Source organism: Eschscholzia californica, unplaced genomic scaffold, assembly GCF_041429995.1.
Source record: "Eschscholzia californica isolate CP2 unplaced genomic scaffold, dmEscCali1.0.p SCAF_2, whole genome shotgun sequence".
In the NCBI taxonomy this organism is placed as follows: Eukaryota; Viridiplantae; Streptophyta; class Magnoliopsida; order Ranunculales; family Papaveraceae; genus Eschscholzia; species Eschscholzia californica.
The window spans coordinates 51,916,988-51,941,480 of record NW_028238309.1 but is presented as its reverse complement, the minus strand read 5'-3'; the positions used below and the strand labels follow the sequence as shown (position 1 = coordinate 51,941,480).

At 36.3% G+C, this 24,493-nt stretch overlaps 1 pseudogene; it reads right to left on the bottom strand.

Annotated features, from left to right (window-relative positions):
- Positions 1 to 913: 913 nt before the first annotated feature.
- Positions 914 to 2,229, bottom strand: LOC147558858 (uncharacterized; annotated as a pseudogene).
- Between the last annotated feature and the right edge of the window lie 22,264 nt (positions 2,230 to 24,493).

Here is a 24,493-nt window from a genome sequence, read left to right as displayed (position 1 = left end):
CCACTGTGGAGAATTCTCTCTATTAGTTATAGTTGAAATTGATCAAAGAACTTGTTTTATTCCTTGATGGTTTACAAAAGAAATATAAGACTCTATTTATAGAGTTACAATACTACTAGTTTCTAATTTTACTAGTTCCTAATATTTTACTAGTTTCTAATAGTTTTATGCTAATATATATACTAGCTCCTAATATCTTACTAGTTTCTAATATATGATATTTCCTAATATTATGTGGGATATCTTAACATATAGAAAGATATTTCAACACTCCCCCTCAAGTTGGTGCATAGATATCGCATATGCCCAACTTGTCTGCCAATTGCAAAAATATTCGACTTGAAACTGTCATCGTGGCCCGACTTAGATTTCAAAACATAAATTTCTTCACTGAGCTTGTCATTCTCTTGCTCCAATGATTTTAGCTTTGTGCTTCGTTGTTTAGCCGTTCATTGAGCAGGTTTATTTCGTTATGCTGGTGAGCCATGACCTCCTTTTGTTCTGATAATTTATTTTGCAGTTCTTTGATGGAGGATTCCTTTCTATCAAGTGATGCCTCCAATTCCTGAATAAGAGTTCCTTGCTTTGTTGTTCTCTCTATTTCCACATTCTTGTGCATCTTCAATTCAATAGCCTCCTTTTTTAATCTTTCTGTTTCTTCAGTAAGATAATTGATCATCAATTCACACTGTTTAACTTTAGATTTCGAATCTTCTGCCTTCTGGGTGGCTAATGAGGTCACAAATTCTACATGTTGTCTACCAAGTTCAGCTGCTTTCAGAGTTACCTCCATTTGCTTCATACATGTGATTACTTGACCAACTGTCGTCATATTTTCAATCACCTCTTTCTGCAAGCTTGTGAACTTAATACGTATGTCACTTGGACATGAAACACCAGGAATATCATTGGTTCATGACTTCCATGCCATTAGTTCATTCTCCAACTTTCTCACATCAAATTGAGTCTCTTGTTGTTTAAGTAACTCGATTTCCGCACGCTCTCTTCGGTCTTTTTCTTCCAATAATTTTTCTTTTAATAACTCATTATTTTGATGAGATGATTTCAACTTCCTTGCTTCTTCGACTTCAGACTCAGAGTTCCTTAACTTTTCTTGCAACTGCTTCACCAAAATACTTGTATCTGCAGAAGTACCTTTTTGAGATAGAGAGCTAAGACTTAATAGTTTCTTCTCCACTTCGCACTTTTGGTGCAGACACTCGTTCAGTTGATTTCTGAGATTCTCTAACTGCTCCACGTAGCATAGTTTATCTCTAAAGTTCTCCATCTTCGTTTTTATGTTACCTGTAGTGACTACCATTGTTGAAGCTTGCCTAACAGTTGGATTTTCTTCCTCTGTCTCAACAAGTGCAGCTACAAGGGGTTTCTTAGAGTTTTTCTTTCGATTATGATCCCACCATTCCGGATAACCTACTAATTCATAACAATGACTTTTGGTATGACCGGTTTTGTTGCAGTGGGTACACTTATAAGAAGATTTGTCAGATTGACAAATAGCTTTAACAATATTATTTTTTGTCTTATTTCGAATCATCATTGCGGAAGCATCAGTTGTTTCAGATTCACTGTTCATCGTTGTGCGTAGAACAAGCTAACGACGAACCAAAGCATAACATTCTTCTAAATCGGGAATGGGATGCTTTCTCAAAATTTCACCACGGATTTGTTCAAATTCACCATCTAACCCTGCAAGAAAAATATGCACACGTTGTCGTTGAATTGATTTACGATAAGATACAATATCGTTTTCGTTTTCCATGATCACTTTATCACGGTGATCTAATTCACTAAAGATCTCAACCAGTTCACCGTAATAAACTGAGAGTATCCTCCCATTCTGTTTGGCAGAAAATGCCCTCTGATTCAAAGAGAAGACTTGCAATTCATTAGATCCATCATAAAAAGCTTTAGATAAAGCTTTCCAAATATCACGAGCTGTAGGTAAACGAATGTATCTCTTCATAATTTTTGGAGTCATAGACATCAACAACCATCTCTTGACTTTTTGATTTTCTGCATACCACTTCTCAATTTAACGTCATCTTCAGCAGGTGGTAATGAATTACCTCGAATAAACAAAAGTTTTTCTTTTTCAGCAATATGCATCTCCATGATTTGAGACCACATATCATAATTTTTTTCATTCAACATAATCACTGAATTAAAGGATCCTCCTGACTGAAAAATTGTACCAATTGTCTGATCCATATTTTCTACTATTAATTATGAGGAAAAATTTATATCAGAAAATTTTAGAAACTGAATCTTTGAGAAGATGTGTTCTACCAACTCAAAATTTTGTAAATTGTGAGACAATATTAAGATAGGAAAAGAAGATGAAGGTTCTTTCTCCTTCAATCGACAAAATTTTTAAGAAAAATAAATTTAAGATCGTTGGCTCTGGTACCAAGTTGAAATTGATCAAAGAACTTGTTTTATTCCTTGATGGTTTACAAAAGAAATATAAGACTCTATTTATAGAGTTACAATACTACTAGTTTCTAATTTTACTAGTTCCTAATATTTTACTAGTTTTTAATAGTTTTATGCTAATATATATATACTAGCTCCTAATATCTTACTAGTTTCCAATATTTGATATTTCCTAATATTATATGGGATATCTTAACATATAGAAAGATATTTCAACAGTTATGAGATTCTTACTGAAGCAGGAGCTCTGGAGAGTTTCCAATTCTCGCATTGTTCGCGTACCTTTACTGAAGGAGACTTGTTGATCGTGATAAAGGTGTGTTTCAGTCCGGAAGAGGAATCACCGAGGACAATTCGTTCTATTATTTCTGAGATTCTTAAAGAAGTTGCAACTTTGAAGGGTAATTCTCGCATTGTTAGCGTATATTTAATGAAGTAGCTCACGAGTTAGCTAGATTTGCTTTCACCGCTGATTTAATCCAGAAGTGGGAATTTCCTAGCATTACTTGTTGCATAGTAAGTCTCGTGGCGACTGACAAACCCATTAATTTGAGCTAATAAATTTTTCAGGCTTATGCTTACTTTCATAAAAAAAAACTAAGTAAATTCTGGATTTGCACTTCAATCAAACTTGGGACCTCTAGTTGCTGAGTAAGTGTCCAACCACTACACCAAGAAGTAGTGGACTTTTTCAATGTCAATTAACTCCATCTATTATAACTTAGAAAATATTACTTTATGTCATCTAAAAAATATTGTAACAAATACCATGCATAACGTCTAGAACAGTAATCTTTATAGTATTTCTTGTAAAATATAGATGAATCAACACCAATTTTCTGACCATAACAGTTCAATATTCAATAATTCCTTGAACGCTTATTTAAAATATTTTACGGCACTTCATGTAGAATATAGATGATTATGTCACCAATGTTTTGGTCGTAACAGTTAATTGTTCAATAATTCCTTGAACATTTATTAAAAAATATTCTTTTAGAAAACTAATTTCAACAAAAATTACAAAAAGTGGTTGTCCAATTGAACCATTTTTTTATGTTTCAAGTAAAATATTGGTGATTATGTCACTAATTTTAAGATCTTTTTTTTGGTTGCCAGAAATTTTCAGATCATAGCAGTTCAATGTTCAATATTTATTTGAACATGTATTAAAAATGGTTGATCATAGTAGTTCAATGTTCTTCCATATTTCCCTTATATCCCACAAAATGTACAAAGAATGGTTGTTCAATTGTGTCAGCTCAACAGGGCGTGTTGACTAAGCTGCCCCAACCCGTTACCCGATCACTTTGGAGAGGAGAAGAAGGGGAAGTTCAATGTCACTAATGTACAAAAAATGGTTGCGAGATGATTATGTCATTAATTTTCAGATCTTTTTTTGGTTGCGAGAAATTTTCAGATCATAATAGTTCAATGTTCAATATTTATTTGAACATGTATAAAAAATATTCTTCCATATTTCCCTTATATCCCACTAAATGTACAAAAAATGGTTGCGAGAAATTTTCATATCACAACAGTCCAATTGTGTCAACTCAGCAGTATCCCACAAAATATACAAAAGTGGTTGTTCAATTATGTCAGCTCAACAGGGCTTGCTGACTAAGTTGCCCCAACTCGTTACCCGATCACTTTGGAGAGGAGAAGAAGAGGAAGTTCAATGTCACTAATGTACAAAAAATGGTTGTGAGATGATTATGTCACTAATTTTCAGATCTTTTTTTTTGTTGCGAGAAATTTTCAGGTCATAGCAGTTCAATGTTCAATATTTCCCTTATATCCCACAAAATGTACAAAAAATGGTTGTTCAGTTGTGTCAGCTCAGCAGTATCCCACAAAATGTACAAAAAATGGTTGTTCAATTGTGTCAGCTCAATAGGGCTTGCTGACTAAGTTGCCCAACTCGTTACCCGATCACTTTGGAGAGGAGAAGAAGAGGAAGTTCAAATTAACATTCCCTAATCCTTGTGACCCATATCAATTGTGGTTCCCTATGAAAGTGGTGAAAGTGGTTTAGTTTTATTTTTCATGTTTTGCTCGAGGCCTAGCAAATTCTAAGTTTGGGGATGTTTAATGAGTCATGAAAATGCCTCATCTGAATCTCTTAATTTGGAATAGTTAGTCTATTTCGAGCAGTTACTCTGATGAATTGTGCGTTTCTCTTTCCCAAGTGTCTTTTACGGAGATCAGTGCGAAAAACAGATAAAAACGGAAGAAAGATACACTTGGGGGCATTTTGGTCATTTGGAGATTATGGTAGTTGATGGGCCTAGAAGGTTACCCTAAAAGGTCTACACCCGCAAGTATACGGGCGTCAAGTAATAAATCCTGTAAGACCGGGTCGATCCGCAGGGACTAAGTGAAACCTATTCTAAACCTAGAACTAAAATGTTTTCTTTTCAAAATTGTTTTTGGTGATAGATATTAAAATAATAAAGACAAATAATAACAGTAAACGGGTCAATGGGGGAAAGCCTAGAGATTTTGAATCCACCCATGAAACACTTAAAAGACATTCAACAAACTAATCAAATACTTATATCCTATCACTCAGACTTTACTATATGAACTATCTAGATTCCGGAAAGTATTTTCGTTAAAACAATCTTAACAATTTATGTATTCACTATTGTTATTAAATTCGTAACTATTCAACTATTACTCATCAACAAATAAGCATAGACCATCAAGGAATTTAATTCAAGCATGATATATCAAATCACGAAGCATGAGTAATGAAGAATTCGTCTAAAAGTAATTATCAAGTGTGAATAATCACATGAAGAACAATGAAATATTTGATTTGTTTATGAGTATATCTCTAAAAACCTCCTCATGGATTTCATCATCCTCTCTAGATGGAGATTAGAAAGTCATGTTTAAAGTGATTAACATAAAGACAGTGAATACAAAAGAAGATAAAGAAAGAAATCACCAAAGAGTAATGCCTCTAAAAGATGCTCCAAAACCTAAGATAATGGTGGTGGATGATGAAGGTTTGATGATGTCTGGTTCCTCTCACAAGAACCTCTTTCAACACTCTCACTCCCAACCAAACTAAGAAAATTCTTAATTGTTCTCTGCTCTTTGCTTCATATAATAAGAAAATTACAAAGATTACGGTCAAAGTCTCTCACAAACCCTCTCCATCTCTATAAAATTCCCTCACTATTTTTTTCCTTTGGAAAATAGCTATCTGTTTCTCTCTCTTAATCTCTCTCTTTAAACATGAACTAACCACTGTTTTACCCTTCTCTCTGTCTTCCTTCTCTCTCTATTATTTTTATTGAAGCTCAGGAAAGAAGAAGAGCAGAGAAGAAGATGAAGATCAACACTAAGTTTACTCCCTTCCAAGATGATCCCCCTTATGTCCCAGCCGAGTCTTGCTTATATAGAAAGAGTACTCTGTCTCTCTACAATCTTCTTCCAATATCTTCAATCAATCTCTCTCTGAGATATGAAGATATCTGACCAGCTCACACCTTCTCCTTCTTTGTTCTAGGAAACATTATCTTCGGTCAATCTCTTTTTGGCCTCGTTTGGAAACGCTTAAAATAAGTTAAAAGCCAGCTTTTAGCTTATTTTAAGCGCTTTTTGAATTTTTTTCATGTTTGGGTGCAAAAAGCTACCGCTTTTTTTAAGCCAAAAAAGCTCATTTTCCTTAAAAAGCAGAAGCCAGAAATTTCTGGCTTCTGCGTTTAGCTTATTCGGGAAGCTATGCACGGTGATTTGGGCCGACTCTTTCTTCTCTCCCTTCTTTCATCTTCCTGTTAGGATTTCATAGTTCTAACCTTCAAACTAAGCTTTCATTGAAACCCATAATCAATTTGGGCAATCCACCAAAATCTCTAAGCGGGAAAAGTAGAACAATCAGGATTAAGTTGCCTATTTTTTATTACACATGGAAATTTGATGAACCATTGAGAAGTAATTATCTTCTGAATTTCCACCACTAGCTTCAATACCTGGTACTGTTTCTTTCGGAATTTGATCTTCTTCAATTGAATCCAAAGACAACCCAAACAAAAAACAAATCGATCTAAACTTTGAATGGAAAACAAAATAATACAAGCATTAAGGAGAAATTGAAGAGGAGCAAGATATTCTACCTAATCAAAACCCATCTAAGGTAAACCAAAATAAAAAATTCCTTGAACCCCAAATCAAGTTACCAAAAGATGTTGAAACTAGGGTTGACATTGTTGAACCAATTGAAGCAAAACAACCCACACCTCTGTGAGCTTTTAAAAGAAGAACCCAGCTGGATTTGTTTAGCATTTTTGCCCTCTGACTTCATCACCATTTGGGTTTGGGTGAAAATCATCTTCACTTGGATAAGGAGTGGATGTCTTTAGTGAGAGAAAGTTGAAATTTCTTTAGTGAGAGAAAGTTGGAAATGAGTCAAAAATAAGGGCCAATGGTAAGGGGAGCTGAGGATTGTTGTTGGGGAACTATTATGGTTGGGGAGCTGCCAAGATTAGTAAAGGGAGATGTAAGTTTTGAGTTATTATTTTAAAGACCTTCTAAGATTCACAATTTAAGGGACTCAAGTGTAATATATGGAAATATACCAGAATTAAAGAAAGAAAGAAACGGTGCCTTCTTCTTCCACTCAATATTTCTTCAAATCGTCTCTCCTAATCTCTGTTCGACTTCTTTCAATTTTTTCGGTCATCAACTACAAAATTCCGGCTAATTCTTCCCTAGTATTTTCTCTAATGAAGAAGACATCAACCAGAATCTTGTGAGTTTTTCTTCCCTTTTTAATTTCTAGGGTTTTTGTAAGTTTTATATTTAGGGTTTTAGTGAGTTTTACATCTAGGGTTTTGCTGAGAATTTGTCATAAGATGATATTAGTTGCTTATTTGTTTTCTCCCTTTTGTTATACTTAAGATTGTTGTGTTAGCTTCAAACCTTGTTATTGCAATATGTTCTTTGTTTTGGCTCTGGTATTTAGGCGTTTGGTAAGCTAAATCTTTTATCAACTACTGTAAACAAAAATGTAGACTACTACAACATGTTATGCACTTAGAATTTTTATGTTTGTTTTTGCAGAACAAGCGAATTGGTAAACTTTTAGATAATAGGAAAGCTTGTGGTGGCGAAGACACAAATAAACCGATAAGTCCGAAATCGAGGAACACAATGCAAGACACCCTCGAAAGCATATTATCAAGATTCTGCTGAAAAGGGAAATCAAGTCTCAGACGAAGAAGATGAGGGTGATTCAATCGATGGCGGCGATTCAAGTGATGGGGATGAAGATTATGAGTAAAATTGGCAATAGTATAATTTGATGAATCTCTTTGTGACTATTTTGTAAAGAGAATTAATATGTTATATCTCTAATATAATCATACTATTCACCAAATTTCAGAAATGGGAAGAAACTTTAGTAATGTACCTAATTTTTTCATTTTTCGAGGTTCTGTTATTACAATGACGAAATCATGGATATGTGGTTCCCTAGGCTGTTTTCACCTTTTTTGTCTAATTTCCCTCAACTGGGGGAAATTTGTTAAAGAAAATATCATGAATATGTGGTCCCCTGGGGAAAACTTACTGTTTTCACCTTTGTTTGCCTAATTTCCCTTAGCTGGGGGGAAATGTTTCAAAAATTTCTCCAGGGAAATATCTGAACGAACCGAATGGTTCTGTCTCTTTTTGGGCAATTTTTTAAAGTTGAAGGAAGAAAGAAAAATGAAATTTAACCGAAAATATTTGTCTTGGGAATTTCTTACATCTTGAGATAGATCTTCATCTATAATAACATTGTTTGATTGAGTTGGTAGTTGTTGGTTCAATTGAAAAATATGTTATTCCTCCATTAGAGAAGCAACATCATAGATATCGTGAGACATAATAAACGTTAGTATCTAATAGAGAAGAGAGTGAACTCGTTGCTTATCAGTAATGGTTCTTGTATAACTTGATTGTGGAAAAGAAAGATAGGTATTGTTATTGAAATATTTAGGGTTTAAGAAATTATTGGAAAAGAAAAATTACTATCAAACTTTTTAAAATTTTGAATTATATAATTTTTTCTAATCCATCTATATTTCATTATTTAGTTTCAGATCCAAAAAATAGCTCCTAATACCAAATTGGTATAGGGAGCTGTAGTACAAAAAATTGATTTTGTACTACAGCTCCCCAACAACAATCTCCAGCTCCCCTTACCAATCGCCAAAATAAGATCTAATCGGGTTATAGTCCAGAGATTTACTTACCTTTGTATTTGAGAAGTTCAATACAATTTTTTTTTTTGTTACAACAGTTCAATACAAATCTAGATAAAATGTTTGGTGCTTTATTTATTTATCATAATGCATTATTATCCATAAATTTATAGAATTTGTTTTTTTGTCGAAATTTATAGAATTTTTTTTGAAAATAAAATGTTTGGTGCTGTTAACAAAAAAAAATCTAGTAGTTTTTTTTTTTGATGAGAAATAAAAAAAAATCTAGTAGTTGGTAGTCACATTTAGCTTTTTCTACCAAACGTTTCGTAATAGCTTTTGCAGATAAAATATTACTTTTATTTTGTCGTACCAAACAACCGCGATAGTTTATTATAAAGCACTTTTATTTAAGCTATGGAAAAAAAAAGCTATTGAAATAAGCTATACGTGTTCCCAAGAATAACATTATCCCAAGAATAACATCTTGTTTCACTGAATGGGATATTCTCTAATATAAAGAATAACATTAGCATCTCCAAGAATAACATTATCCCTCCATGAATGCCAATCTAATATTTCTTCAATCGCCACCTTCCATCATCTCTCAATGGAATATATTTGAATTCAAATTCTTTTCTTGTCTCTTTATGAAAGGCCAACGCTTTGGGTAAATCAGAAAAAGTTTTCGGGGAAGACGGTGCAAAACCCAAAAAACACAAACCAAACACACCTTAGAAGTCGCCGGCAAGTTGTCGGTCGGATGTTGCCGGCGACGGCCGGCGACTTCATCATCTTCTATCTCTCTCCTTGCTCTCTCTCTCTCTTTCTCTCTCTCTCTTCTCTCTCTCTCTTCTGCCTCTCTTTCTCTTCCGCTTCACTATCTTTTCTCCTTTCTCTCTCTAAATTCCGGTCGTACAACTTCAATGTCTTATCATCTTGATTCAATCTTATCAATATTTGATGCACATATAGATTGAAGTTGGTCAGTTCAGATTTCTATTAAGTATTGTGAGATTAAACATCAAAAAATGGAAGAAATGGGCACACAAATTGCTTATCCACTATATTCATCAGTCTCTCCTTGGATGATTCATGGGAACATCAACCATGACGAAAAAGCAAGATCTCCCATGGAAAAACCCACTATTTTCTTCAACAGCAACAATACCAACAACAATTTCAAACCCTAAAATTATTGGAATTCTAATGGAGGGAATCAAGAGGAGTGATGTTTGTTACTAACCATTTGAAAGGTTACAAATACGGATTCAGAAAAGAGAAGTATAGTTCCAGAAACCCTAACTTGTCTAATCACAATACGATTTCTGGGAAGGAAGATGGTAAAAATCTTACCTTGAATCTTGGTGGGGATTTGTCTAAGGAAGAAACTTCAGGAACGCCTATATAAGGGAGATGTTTCGCCAAGAAGAGAGAGAGAGAAGATAAAAGAGAGAGGGTTAAAGAGAGAGGAGACGGCCAGAGTCGTAGTCGCCGGATTTAATGGTGGCCGGAGTCGATGGTGGTGAAAGAAGATGGAGGAAAACGAATAAAAAACTAAAAGGGTGATGTTTGGAAGAAACAAAAAAAATTTGTTTCCACCCAAACCTTATTGCCCCGGAAACTTTGTTTATTTCCACAAAACACTGGCCTTTATGAAATCCCTTTTTCTGTCATCTTCCCTTCTCTGCTAATCTCCAAATCTTTCTCTTTCTAATGGTTTAATAACCTTCCATTTTCCTGCAATAATTTAGCAAACAAAATAGGCAAGAATATGGGCATCAATCACTTATCATTAGGTGTAATGCATTAGTTGCCAATGAGGAAGATTCCACGCATCGCGGAATAGTTTAAGAAGTTGCATCCAAGAACCAAATGAGATGATGTGGTTGTGAAGGCTCCAAACGGTTGGATCTTATAGAAGCACTAGGTTACTCTATAATATAATGCTCTGGGATGCATGGAAGTGTTGGCTACTGGATTATCCCTATGTACAAACTTGTATGCCCAAAAATATACCGAAAATTTCCCTTTAACCACCCAATTTGCGCCTTGCGGATATCAACATCTGTGTTGACCTTTGGTCAACGGATTTAGACCAAAATTTTGACCCACTCTAGTTTCCGCATCCGGACTCCAATTTGGCTTCCGTTTTCGCCGTTGGATTCGTTTTGAACCCTACATTTCATTCGAGCACCAAAGTTGACCAAATAGCCAGACTACCATAATTTCTAAATGACCAAAATGCCCTCAAGAGTGTCTTTCTTTCGATTTTATATACTTTTCGAGCTCAATTCCATATAAAGCACTTGGACAAAAGAAGCACACAATTCATCAGAGTAACCGCTCGAACTGGACTAACTAACCCGAGTTAAGAGATTCAAATGGGACATTTTCATGTCTCATCAGTAGTCTGGTGATTTGGACATGCTTAATGATCGGATGAAATAAAACCCCAAGACGAACTTGTGGGCGAAAACAGAAGTCAAATCAGAGTCCGAACGAGGAAGATATTGCAGGTCAAAGGTGGGTTCAAGATTGGTCGACTAAAGGTCAAAGTTGGGGTCAAGATTGGTTGACTAAAGGTCAAAATTGGGCTTTGGCGACACGTGGGGTGCAGAGAGAATCAGATCACACGACTGCAAAACTACGCGGGCTGCATTCGGTCAGTCACGGGTGTGTTTCAAGATTCCTCAGAGTACAAGATTCAGTACACCTGAGCATATGTTGTTACCCGTGTGCCTGAGCATAAATAGTAGATCGAATGGTCGGAATTGTTTCCGTGCACAAGACTCCATCCGAGATGCGCGTGGTACTGTCCCCTAGTCGTCCGAGAAGCACTGAAACACTCCTATTGACAACACGGCTTTAACAGATTGGCTCCCATATTTGAGCGTTTCTCCTTTTCGTCTCTTTCTCTCATCTTCTTAGAAAAACTGCCAACAACCCTTGGTTGGAGTGGTAAGAGGTATAATCTTTCACCTAGAGGTCAAGGGTTCGAGGCACACGCTGAACAATTAAAAAAAAAACAGGGGGAAAGAAAATCAGGGAAGGAAAGAAAGAAGATTGGGCTGGATAGAATCAGATAGAGATTGATAATATTTGAGAGGGAGATCAAAGGAAGATTTAGAAAGAATCAGAGAAAGATTGAAGTCGACTGATCAAAGAAGATTTGATTGAGAATGAGTATTCTCTGAATTGGTCCTGATTTGTGGGAATTTCTCTCATCTTCTGATTCGAAAATTCTAAAGAGAGATAACATATGAAGAGATACAGAAATAGAGAGGAGCTCGAACACAGATTTTATCTTTATCTTGTGACCATATAAATCAAAGGAAATTGGTTAGAGATTGATTCGATAATGATTGAAGAAGGAAAGAAGAATCGGATTTTCTTGTTACTGTTTTAGACAGAGACAGAGGGTATTGAATAGGATATCTCTTCTTTCTTATCTTCTCTCTATATAAACAGAGGACATGAAGAGTTCAAATTATCTCATCTTGGAGGGGACAACAACAAACAGGGAGGTTTAGAGAGAAAATAATCTCTCTGTTCTTATTCCTCTCTGTGCTTCAAGTATATATTTAGAGAGAGAGAGGAAAACAGAGTAGAGAGATAAAGCTTAAACAGAGTACTTCCGTTTTCTTCTTTTCTGAATTTCCAGAGAGTGATTGTAGAGAGAGAGAGAGAGAGAGAGAGGAAGTTGTAGTTTTGATTGGAAGAAATAAAAATTACAGAAGGATTTATTTTGAGATTCTTTGTGAGGGAACTTCTCTTGGATTGATGTTGTTTCGTTCTTCTTTTCTGAATTATTGAAAAACTTTTAAAGAGAGAATATTTTAGAAGAAATCAGAGAAAGCAGTAGAGAGAGAAACTTTATGTTGGATAAGAAGACCCTGTTTGGATCGAAATTTCTGCTGGAAAAATTTTCCATTGACGCTGGAAAAATGTTTTCTCTAGGGGAGCGTTTGGCTGCCGTAGGGAAATCAGTGAGAAAAGTTATGTGTTTCCTCCTTATTTCTCTTTTATTCTTTCGTACTTACTAGTTTTCATTATGAGTAGCTAGAACTTCTATCTAAGGTTGATGATGAAACCATCTTTAGAAACATATTCTTGTATGATTAATTCTCTCGATTATGCTTAAAAGTTTAAGTTGTTTTGATTAGTCAAACTTATTTTCTTTTCATTGTCTATATTTTTAGTTTGATACACCATACTTAGATTAAGTTCTTTGATAGTGTATGCTTACCGATTAATAGCCAATAGTTTAGAGACTTGTTTTTCAAAATAAAAGAATTACATTTGTACGGGTCATTGGTTTTAAACAAAAACATCTCCCGGAATTAAGATAGTTTATTATCCGAAATTCTAAGTTATCAAAAGAGAGAGTTAGTCAGTTAATTTCGTGTGTTTAAAAGTGAATTATGTGGTTGATTCAGAAACCCTAGGCTCTCTCCCCCATTTGAGTTCATTTTCATTATTCGTTTTAGTATTTTATTATTTTATCACCAAAACCACTTTCAAAAACTAAAACCATACTACTTCTAAGTCTTAGAATAGGTTTCACTTAGTCTCTGAGGATCGACCACGGTCTTACCGGGTTATTACTACTTGACGCCCGTATACTTGCGGGTATAAACCTTTTAGGGTAACCTTCTAGGCCCATCATCTCACGCTTACCGCTTAACCCTGAACCTAATCAAAGATCCCAGTCGGTGAGGATATTAAGTATTTAACAAATGGGATTCAAGAGTCTCCAAAGGAGAAAACATTTTCCTAAAGGATCTATCAACTCGGAAACATATCTATCGAGAATCCTAGAACAAGTTAACCCCTAGATACCAAAGATACGGGATAACCTCAGAGGGAACCTTTAATATCTTATGACTACGAAATAGTAGTTTCAGTCCAACATGGTGGATCTCAATCACCTCAATCACGCCGCCTACCAGCAATTGGCCAAAACAACCTATAAAAGGTCATCAACTTACCTCGAAGAAGGTACGAACTCCAAGGTTCACTCAATACTAAATTCTTTTAACTACATGGACAGTCTGATTGTCTTGATTGTTAGCGAGTTTTCCGAACTCCTTGTGGGTTTCATCCCCCATGTTCAATTGAGAAGGAGCCGGTGTAAGATGATTGCAGCGGGATTAGTTGTAGCAGTCTTATCAATAGTAACAGAATACAGCATCACGGCTTCGTTACTCTGACTGATAGCAGATTGACAAATTTTGACATCAACAACTATATCAACATCAATGTATTATCAAAAGAGACTCGTTGATTGTGATAAAAGCGTGTTCCAGTACAAATTAGGAACCACCATGGAGAATTCTCTCTATTATTTAGGAGATTCTTAATGTAGCTGCTGTTGGAATCGGTACCTAGCTCAAAAGTAGCTGGAACGGTTTTTGGTAAATTTGATGTACCTATATTCGTTAGAATCTCGAGCAAGACGTCTCCTTGGATTCGTCTCATCGAGCTCTTGAATTTAGACTCAAATTTTGTCCAAATCCGATTCCGTATGAGTGAGTTATTACAAAATTCGTTTGGTATGGGAACCATTAACTCAAAACCGGGATTTTGATTTAGTACCACATTTAAGAAAGAGGAAATGATTTATTTCCTTTTATAGAACCTTCCATATATTTATGGTATGTTCTTTAGAATAGAAAGGTGACTCACGTGGTTTGCACCACGCAAACCACGCACGCGCGGCGTGGGCGGATGGGCGTTTAGGGCGCTTTTGAGGCGCCCGCACGCACTTTCCACTTCGCACGTACGCATCGTCGCGAGGAGCGATTGGAGCCTTGGATTTTACGATCATAGATATGATCTGACGGTCAGGATATTTGGCGCTCTTTAAGATAGATCCGTTGATGATCTAACGGTGGGCGTTCAATGCGCGAGATCTTAATAGATCCGTTAAGATCTGACGGTCAACATGGCACCCGAAAACCAACAGACAAATATGACTGTTGGGAAGCATCCATTCTTTTCAAGGCACCTGTCTGAAGTGTCACCAATACTTCTATAAATACCAAAAAGAATCCAGCAAACAAAACACGAAAATTTTTAGCATTCAAAGTTAAGAGCATTTAGAGTTTAAGAAGTCGATTCATTTATCGTTCTTACTGCTTGTTCTAAGTTCGCACGCTTTCAGAGAAACGAAGTACTCTCGTCGTCATACTGAAAGGTACAACCGTTGTATCCTGGGAGACAAACATCTTACTGGTTTTAGTACTAATACCAGGGTGTTCACTGTCTTAAGGAAAGAGACAACTCGACTCGGCTTTTCTCTCTCTAACCTTTGTTTTTTTTTTTTATCTTTGTTTGATTATACTGGTTTTACTTTTTAAGTTTTAGACATAAAATTTATTTCTGAATTTATTTCAGAAAGACACAGGAAGGTATATCCTTGTTTTTATTAAAACAGGAAGATAGAACCTTGGTTTTTCATAATACCAGAGCAACAACAATCTTAAGACAGTGAAGAAATATCTTTTTGTTTTTCTGGTTGAAACAGAAAATTAATTTGTTCTATTATTTTGATTATCAGAAAATGGCAACAACCACAGAATCCGCTGTTAAGCAAGTTGGTCCAACGCACGCTGAAAAACCAGAGAAGTTTTCTGGAGTTGACTTTAAGCGTTGGCAACAAAAGATGTTGTTCTATTTGACTACTTTAGGGTTAGTCAAGTACCTATCTGAACCAAAGCCGACTCTTGAAAGGGATGGAGATGTTCAGCATGTATCTGCCATTGAAGCATGGAAGCACTCAGACTTTCTGTGTAAGAATTACATTCTTAACTCACTGGAAAATGGTTTATACAATGTCTATTATGGTATAGACATGGCTAAGGAACTCTGGGAGACCTTGGCTAATAAATATAAAACTGAAACAGCAGGAGTTAAGAAATTTATAGTGGGTAGATTTCTAGATTTTAAAATGACTGATATTAAACCAGTAATGATTCAAGTCCAGGAATTTCAACTTCTCTTACAAGAATTGAAGTCTGAGAATATGGTTGCAAACGAATCATTCCAAGTGAGGGCTATGATTGAAAAATTACCTCCATCTTGGAAGGATTTTAAGAACTACTCGAGACATAAGAACAAAGAAATGTCTCTTGAAGAAATTATCCTCAAGTTAAGAATTGAAGAGGATAGTCGTAATGCAGAAAAAAAGATAGAAAAGAATGGGTCTTCTTCTGCAAAAGTCAACATGGTTGAGGGTGAACCAAACCCCAAACAGAAAAGAAAAAGAATGAGACCAGGTAAGCCATCAAAGAAAAATAATGACCGCTTTGATGGTACTTGTCACAATTGTGGCAAAAATGGTCATTTTGCTAGAGATTGTCGTACTAAAAACGGCAAATTCAATAAGAACAAGAAGGCTAAAAATCAGGCCTTCCTTGTGGAAGATGAAGAACTCCAGAACCTATGTGCTTTGGTTACTGGAATGGAGGAAGAAATAGAAGAAGTAACAGAAGACCTTCAGAACCTTAATATATGTAATGTAGTTTCTGAAGTCAACTTGGTTGGTGGAAATCCAAGTGATTGGTGGGTTGATACAGGAGCCACTAAACATATTTGTGGAGACAAAAACTTGTTTTCTACATATACCAAAATTCCAGAAGGAGAAACCCTCTTTATGGGAAATGCTTCTACTACTCAAGTTGCTGGAAAAGGGAAGGTAGTCCTGAAATTTACATCAGGGAAAGAAGTTACCCTCAACGATGTATTTCATGCACCAGATATTCGTAAGAATTTGGTATCTGGTTCCTTGCTTTCAATAAATGGGTTCAAGCTAGTATTTGAGTCTAATAATTTTGTATTAAGCAAGAGTGGTATGTATGTAGGTAAGGGTTATCTATGTGGGGGGTTATTCAAGATGAATGTAATAACTGTATCTCCAAAAATTATTAATAAAGATAATGTTGCTTATGTTGTTGTTGATTCTTGTAGTATTTGGAATAAAAGACTTGGCCATGTAAATAACCATTCATTAAAGAAGTTAATGAATATGGATTTAATCCCAAGATTTGAAGTTGACACTAAAGAAAAGTGTCAAACATGTGTCGAGTCTAAATCAACAAAGACTTCATTTCATTCCATAGAAAGAAATACAGAACCACTAGATTTAATACATAGTGACATATGTGATTTAAAATTGGTTCAAACAAGAGGTGGAAAGAAATACTTCATTACCTTTATGTAGGGATTTAAACCCTTATACTAGTGTTTATAGCGGATAACGACATCTAATGTCTAACACTAGTATCCCCAAGATCATCATGCAAAACTAGTAATTAAACTAATGGAGATAGTAGATTACCTTAATCGCTTTTCCCTCGAACTAGTTGAATTGATTAAAGAAGACCTAGAGCTTCAAGTGTAGCTCCTCTACTTGGGACACGAGTAATCAACTTGATCTCCCACCTTTTTGTATAGCTAGCACACCAATGGTGGTTGGATAGAAGAACACCTTCTTCTTTGATTAGATTGATAGTAATGGGAATTAGCTTACTTTCTCCTCTCAACTTGATGTGGTAGAGTAAGAAAGCTTAGAGAGAAATTCCACACCTTATTCTCTGCCCTACGAGTGTTTATATAGAACCCTAATAAGAATCCACCTCCTTTTAGGTTTCCTAAAACACCCTTTAGAATAAGATTTAGGGAAATAGTCGAAAATAGCAACTATTGGTATTTTCTCAATTCCCTAAGGAGATGACGTCCAAACCCAGCCAAAATTGGCAGATTTAATTTTCATAACATAAGGAAACGTCCCTCCAAAAATCAGCCCAATCCGAGCCCTAGAAGTGTCCGAATCGGCTAAGGCCCAAAAACCCTGTTTTTGGCCTTTTTGTACTATCTTTGCCTAATTCCTTTTTAGGCCTATGAGATATGTTTATGGGACACTCCCATGATTATATCTCACTCCCACTAGTCATATCCTAGATCAATTTGTCACTCTTTTGTGTAACCCGTTGTAGGATCCGATCGAAGTTAGTCGCGAATTACTTCGTAATTCGACGATCGTAGTTGGACTCTAGCTACAACTCTACGATCCCTAAATCAATCGGACTTGATGATCTTCCACATCAATTGTCCTATCCGAAAAATTGTTCGCATTGTCACCTTGGTCGAAGGACATCTCCTTCAACTCCTTCCGACTCCCACTTGGACTTAGAACAAGTGCAATGCCTCGATTCCCGTGTCAATTTAGTATCCCATCTGATACGTCACGTCATTCAGACTTTCTTGATATCCGAGTACAACTGTAAAAGACAAACGATTAACTTTTAATCCGTTTGAGCGCGGCCACGCATTTTCAGTTGCTACTCATCAAGTGGCCTTGAGACACTTTGTACCTAATGTGATTAGGGTGACACAATCCATTCTTGCGCTCCCACTTAACTTCATGTCTATCCTGTCCTTCCCAGTATCCGTCTTTATAACCTCCTTTTACGGCGCGGCGTTTGACGGAACCAAAGTCGGACATTCCTTTCATAAGATGAGTGGAGCACTCATGTTTTGAGGAATCTCTCCAATTGTCTTTATGAGAAGTATTGACGTTCATCACGAGTGATGTACTTCTCATTTGAGGGTTATCCAGTGTATAAACCTTTTACACACCCACGTAGTCGAATAGAATATACTATTCCTATAGCCCATGAAACTGTGCTATCCCATCGACTCCCGTGCTAGTCTTCGTGAGTCATTGTTGTCCATGCAATGACCTGGACCAGGGATTTTTGATAATAAATATTCCAAGTTCACTTAATAGGGTTTCATTCATCAGATCACGTATCTGACAAACCTATTCGGAACGTTTTATTATCGATGGACTGTCGTTTAAATACTAAACCAAATTTAGACGACTTGTGAAATAACTCTATTATTTCCGATAACGAGAGTTGTAAATCTAAGCCTCTTCCGTAAAACTCTTTTACCCACTCAATTTTACTCGTCGAGGTTTATTCCAAATTTACCTCATGCCTTAGACTGTGTATGAGTCTCATACTATGTCTTAGGTGACAGTTTAGTTTGACTACGTATGTAGTCCGTTTTAAACTTTACTAATTATCAATTAATTTGAAGATTGCTTACTTCAACCTTGATAATTTCTAGTAACTTTTACTAGAGTTAAGGCTTTTAATTCTTTATGTAGTTTTTGCAACAGTTCCCGGCTTAAAACACTTTTAGCCCACTTTCCTTCCATGTCTGGAAGTTTGCTACGATGACATGTTCAATTTTGTACTACTTCATCCTTTAGCCTTCTAGGATGTTTCTAAGTAGTGTTTCGTTTTTCAAATCCGAATTTGGATATTCAAATGCTAATCATATCCAATATGATTGACTTTATGTATTCGAACATAAATATCTCTCTCATGCTTGCTTGCTCATCGGTGTCTTTTCAGACTCCGAGTTTTGCAACGCCCTCTGTCATGAGCTTTTGGGTCGAAATTCTTTTAGACTTTCCGAGTCTTAGATTTTCTGTTTCGGATCTCAAGCATCTCAGCGTACTGAGTCTCTCTAATCCTATCATCCTTTTGATATATGCTTATAGATCTTCAGATGCCCAAAAATAGCATTTTATCCTTTTGTGTGTGGTCCTTTATTGAGTCAGTGTGTTTACTGTTACACAACATCTTATGTCGTACTCAATCTTTTGTATGTACTCAGCATACAGACCCGGAAGGTTTGTTTCTCCCACTTACCTTCTTGAAACTCGCGATTCAAGATTTTTCTTCATTCTCCAGGAATCAAATTTCTCTGATTGCCTTTTGAATCGAAGATTCTAACTCTTGCGTGCTTTTAATCCGTCGATGGATTTTTGAAGCATGCCTATGGACATAACTTGATTGGAAGAATCTTATTCTTCTTGTCTAGTTTCGGGAAACATGAATGTTTCCATCCTTCTCAGTTTTCTACTTTGGAAAACCAATTTAGGTCTTCTGTTGACTTAAATTATCAAGCTTCATGTCTTGACGAGATATGGATTCCACGATGATTTTGGCTTCTAGCCAAAATCTAGAGTCAGTTTCCGTTTCTGCGCAGGTCTTTTATCTCTTCAGAAATAACCTTTATTTTCTGAGTCTTTAAGATTTTATTTTGACCTTTCAGGGCTTTTCAACAACAATTTGGAATTTTCTCAACAACTTTGAGATATTCCTTTAGAGACACTTTCACTCGCTTTGAGAGTTCTCTTGCGAATGACATTTGCTTTTGTGCGGTGGGTTTACAAGATCATATCTTTAACCTTTCCTTTTACGAGGAGCCGCAGTTTGTTGCTCTTGGTCGAATTTAATCGTCTTGTACAAGTTTCATGATTGTTCTTCATGACCCTCCATGATTTTTCTCATGATCGAATTAAATCGACGTGTACTTTTCTCCCACTTATTCTTGTAATAATTAGTACTTTTCTCCCAGACTACTAGGTGTGCTAATTACTAGAAGAATACTATCATGAGCAACAAACACTTTGTTCTCTTGATTGGTTATGGAAGAAGCCCAAATTTCTTTCAAAAAGAAATTGCGTCAGATATTAGCTAGTTTTGTAACGCTTTTACAAATTTAGCTTTAGACGAAATTTTGGTAGTTTTGTGAAAACAATCGTTTCTAAAATATGTCCAAAAATATTTGGAAGACTGGCTTAAACCCATCTTTGATCGAATTATGCATAGCAATGTTCGATTACTCCCACTGAATCCACCATCCCTCAGATGTGTTCCATGGAGCGAGTTGGGAAACGGTTTCTCAACTCCTTTGATGGTTATCAAGTATTTGACTCAAGTTTTTACCACTCCAATCTAATTGGATGACTTAAACTCTCTTGTCAAAAATGATTCTTTTACTTCGGTTTGTACTTTGTTTGAACCTTTCAAACATTCCGACTTATACTTTATGATTTGTACGTTTCCATACTTCATGAAGTTGTCAGAGTACGTATTTGAAGTTTCTCTCGTTAGCTTCTGCAAGTAAACTTATAGGTCTGCATAACACTGTATGAGTCCTAATAGATTACTAGTCTCTATGCCTTTTGAAAAGGGTGACTTTGTCAATTCAGTCCTTAAGACCTAATTGACAATGCTGAAGTTTAATGAGTTTGAATATCTTGATTTTAGCCATTATCAATGTTAACCTTCAGTTAATTTTACCACTGGTTTAAAACATCATATGTTTCCAGAAGAACAAAATAATCACTATTAAGTTCTAAGCTAGATCAGTGTCTAAAAGAAGACTTTGATCCCTTTCAGCATCCCTAGCATTACTGCTTCTGCTCCCTCTTGGATCTTTACTTCTTTTAGTCAAGTATGTAATTCCCTTAAGCTCCTACTGAGCCGCTCATCTGGTCTTAAATACTTGATGAAGGAATTTTACGATACTTGTTTTTAACTTTGTTAACAAGGATACGGAACCGGAATTCATAATTTCATTCCTTTTTGTCCTCCAGGTGCTAAAGGTAGTTTCCTCTTAAATGGTCTAGCCATTATTTAGAAACATTCACAGTAATGAGAAATACTCTTGATCATGTACTCGACAACTGCTTTTCTTTGATCAAATGTTTGTCTCACTTGACTGATCCTTTTGCCCTTTTGAATCTCAAGAGCTCTTTCTTAGATTCTTTGTACCAAATCTTAAGAACCTTTCTTAGATTAGATATTCCCGTATGTTCTGCTCAGTTTGTTCGTAACAACCTGAGTGACTCATCTAAGGTTTATCTATCTTTGTTCAATCGATATTGAATTGGGTGATAGATGTATTCTGTTGTCTTCCGTTAGGATGACTTTAAGATTGCCTTGGAGGTCTCGTACGTCTCCATTTATGACTTCTGTAGGAATTTCTTCCTTAGTTTGTCTTAATGGTTATGCTAGCATCCATTACTCTTCCAAAGAGAATGTTATAAGATTGCTTGCAAATGGCTTTTGACCCTTTTCGGTATGAGTCAACATTGGGATTGGGTATTCTAGTAAGCTTTCCTTTTGAATTTGAGAACTATTCTCGGATTCATTCTTCCATTCTAGGAAGTGGATCAACACCTCCCTTAGGTGTGATTTTAAAGTTGAAACCGTTTTCATGTGTCATCTTAATTCTACATAAAGAAATGGCAAAGTTTTAAAACTCGTTATCGTTTTTGAAAAACTTAGTTTTCCCACATTATTCAATAAAAATCATCCCCGATTGAATAAGTGATTCCAAGACCCCAGTTCTTCGGAGTAAAGCGGACGAAGGCCCTACCCTTTGACTCCGTCGTTCCGGGTGAGTGAACTACTTCACTGATCATACCTTATGACTCTTGGTTGATAGATTTCATTAATGAATGACTAATCTATCCTTTTGCCTCGAGTATCCAAGACTCTCTTGCTGATCTCGTTGAGTAGAACCATTTAGACGTGTAGGCCTCTTCTATAGACCTACCCGCATTGTCCCAAGGTAGAGGAGGTACTCTGCGAAGGCCGACCCACCTTCCTCGAACAAGGGCGCAACGAGTGTCTTAATCTGGATAGGCGATTACTCAAGATTACGTTTTGGGGACTTTTACGCTAGTCTGGTGTTTGTTATAATGAACTATTTAGCCTAACTAACATCCACGACATAAAGCGTAAAAAGTAAGTAAATGCGCGCGAGAAAGTAAATCAAGCGGACATGGATCCTAGTATGGCCCCTAACCTAGAAGATCTAATCTCCTTTGGTTTTCTTCTTGTTTCGCCTTTCGGTTCGTCTTAGATCGCCATCTTTGAACCTCCATTGATTTCTCCCACTCGCCTTTGGATTTCATCCTCGAGTTTCTTCAATAGACTCATAGACCCTAAACTCTAATTACAAGACTCTAACGATTCGCAGATCGTATAAACTTGAAATTAAAATTAATTACAAAGCATGCACCCATCCGTGCTTAAAACAAGAATAAAGATATAAATCTATGGCCATACTAGTTTCCCGCATTCACATCACATGCAATCATATAATATATCAAGGCTAAGAATTATATATGCATGATTATCTTGGGAGATACTTTAGTTGACATCACATGTCACATTACGGACCATAAGTCTAAATTCGAAGAATTCAACTAATGGTGCGTTCCGGTTTTATCTTTTATGATTTCTAAAATCATCTTTAAGAAAAAACTCCGTTTCGGGTTCTGAAAGCCCGGGTCAATTTCGAAAAAATATTGGTTCGATTCTTAATGATTTCATTAATCAATTTAAAGAGAAATCCGTTTTGGCCTTCTGGATGGCCCGGATCGATTTTGGAATTATTTGGTTGGAATCGGAAGAAATTTTGGCAAAAACTCCCACTCGAATGATGGTCCCTTTTTGTGGTCCGAAAAGCCTCGAAAAAGCCCGGGTCAAGTCCTAGACAAGTCCCGGCCCAAGCCCCTTCAAAAGGGCTCGGACAAGGTCCGGACATAGCACGGCCCATAGGCCGGCATGTCCTGGCCGAGGCCTATCAAGGCCTGGTCTCGTCCTGGCCGGAGCCAGGACGCTAGTCCATGCACCGAACGCGTCCTAGACGTGTCTGGTGCTGGACCGGACCAGCACTAGGTGTCTCGGACTAGTCCGAGACACCATAGAACCTCCCAGACGCGTCTGGTCGAGAGCTCTGGACGCGTCCTAGACGCGTCCAGGAAGCTACCAGTGCAGCTTCTGGTCGTGTCCTAGACGCGTCCGAGCTGCACTGGACGCGTCTCCAAGACGCGTCCAGTGGCAATCTGGTTGCAGCTGTTGGACGCGTCTCCAAGACGCGTCCAGTGGCAATCTGGTTGCAGCTGCTGGACGCGTCTCCTGGACGTGTCTCAGCAGCTGCTCTGGACGCGACCAGCAGCTTCTGTCCGGCCAGGAAGCTTCCTGGCCGGACACTAGGGTTTCCAAAACCCTAGTTTCCAATTTTTTTTTTTTTTTGTTGCTAACTTCCAATTTTAAAACTCTTTCTAAATTTTGAAATCTTTTAGAACACTTCTAAAATTTTACAAAACTTGTAGAAACTTTTAAAATTTTCCAAATTTTGTTTTGAGAGTTTCCTAAAACTCAAAACACTTCTTTTAGAACACTTCTAAATTCCAAAATTTTGTTTTTCAAAAGTTTCCAAAACTTAAAAACAACTCTTAATCAAACCAATTTTGGATCAAAGTCTAGGTTTTTGAAACCTTTTCAAATAACAATTTTGAAATCAATTTGAAAAATCTTTGAATCCAATTCAAAATTAATCAAATTTTATGTTTAAAACCTTTTTAAACATAACTATCAACTTAATCAAGCATGGATTAGTTTGAAATTCAATCAAATTGAGTTTTTAAAACACTTTTAATCATCAATTTGATTCTCAATTTGAAATTCATTGAATCCCATTCAATAATATCAAATTGTGAGTTTAAATCATTTTAAAACACTTTTAAAATACTTTTATAAACTCAATTTATCAAACTATTAATCATATCTAATATGAACTAGTTCGATTCTTAGCAAAAACTAGTTCATTGCAAGAGGCTCTGACGCCACTGTAGGGATTTAAACCCTTATACTAGTGTTTATAGCGGATAACGACATCTAATGTCTAACACTAGTATCCCCAAGATCATCATGCAAAACTAGTAATTAAACTAATGGAGATAGTAGATTACCTTAATCGCTTTTCCCTCGAACTAGTTGAATTGATTAAAGAAAACCTAGAGCTTCAAGTGTAGCTCCTCTACTTGGGACACGAGTAATCAACTTGATCTCCCACCTTTTTGTATAGCTAGCACACCAATGGTGGTTGGATAGAAGAACACCTTCTTCTTTGATTAGATTGATAGTAATGGGAATTAGCTCACTTTCTCCTCTCTA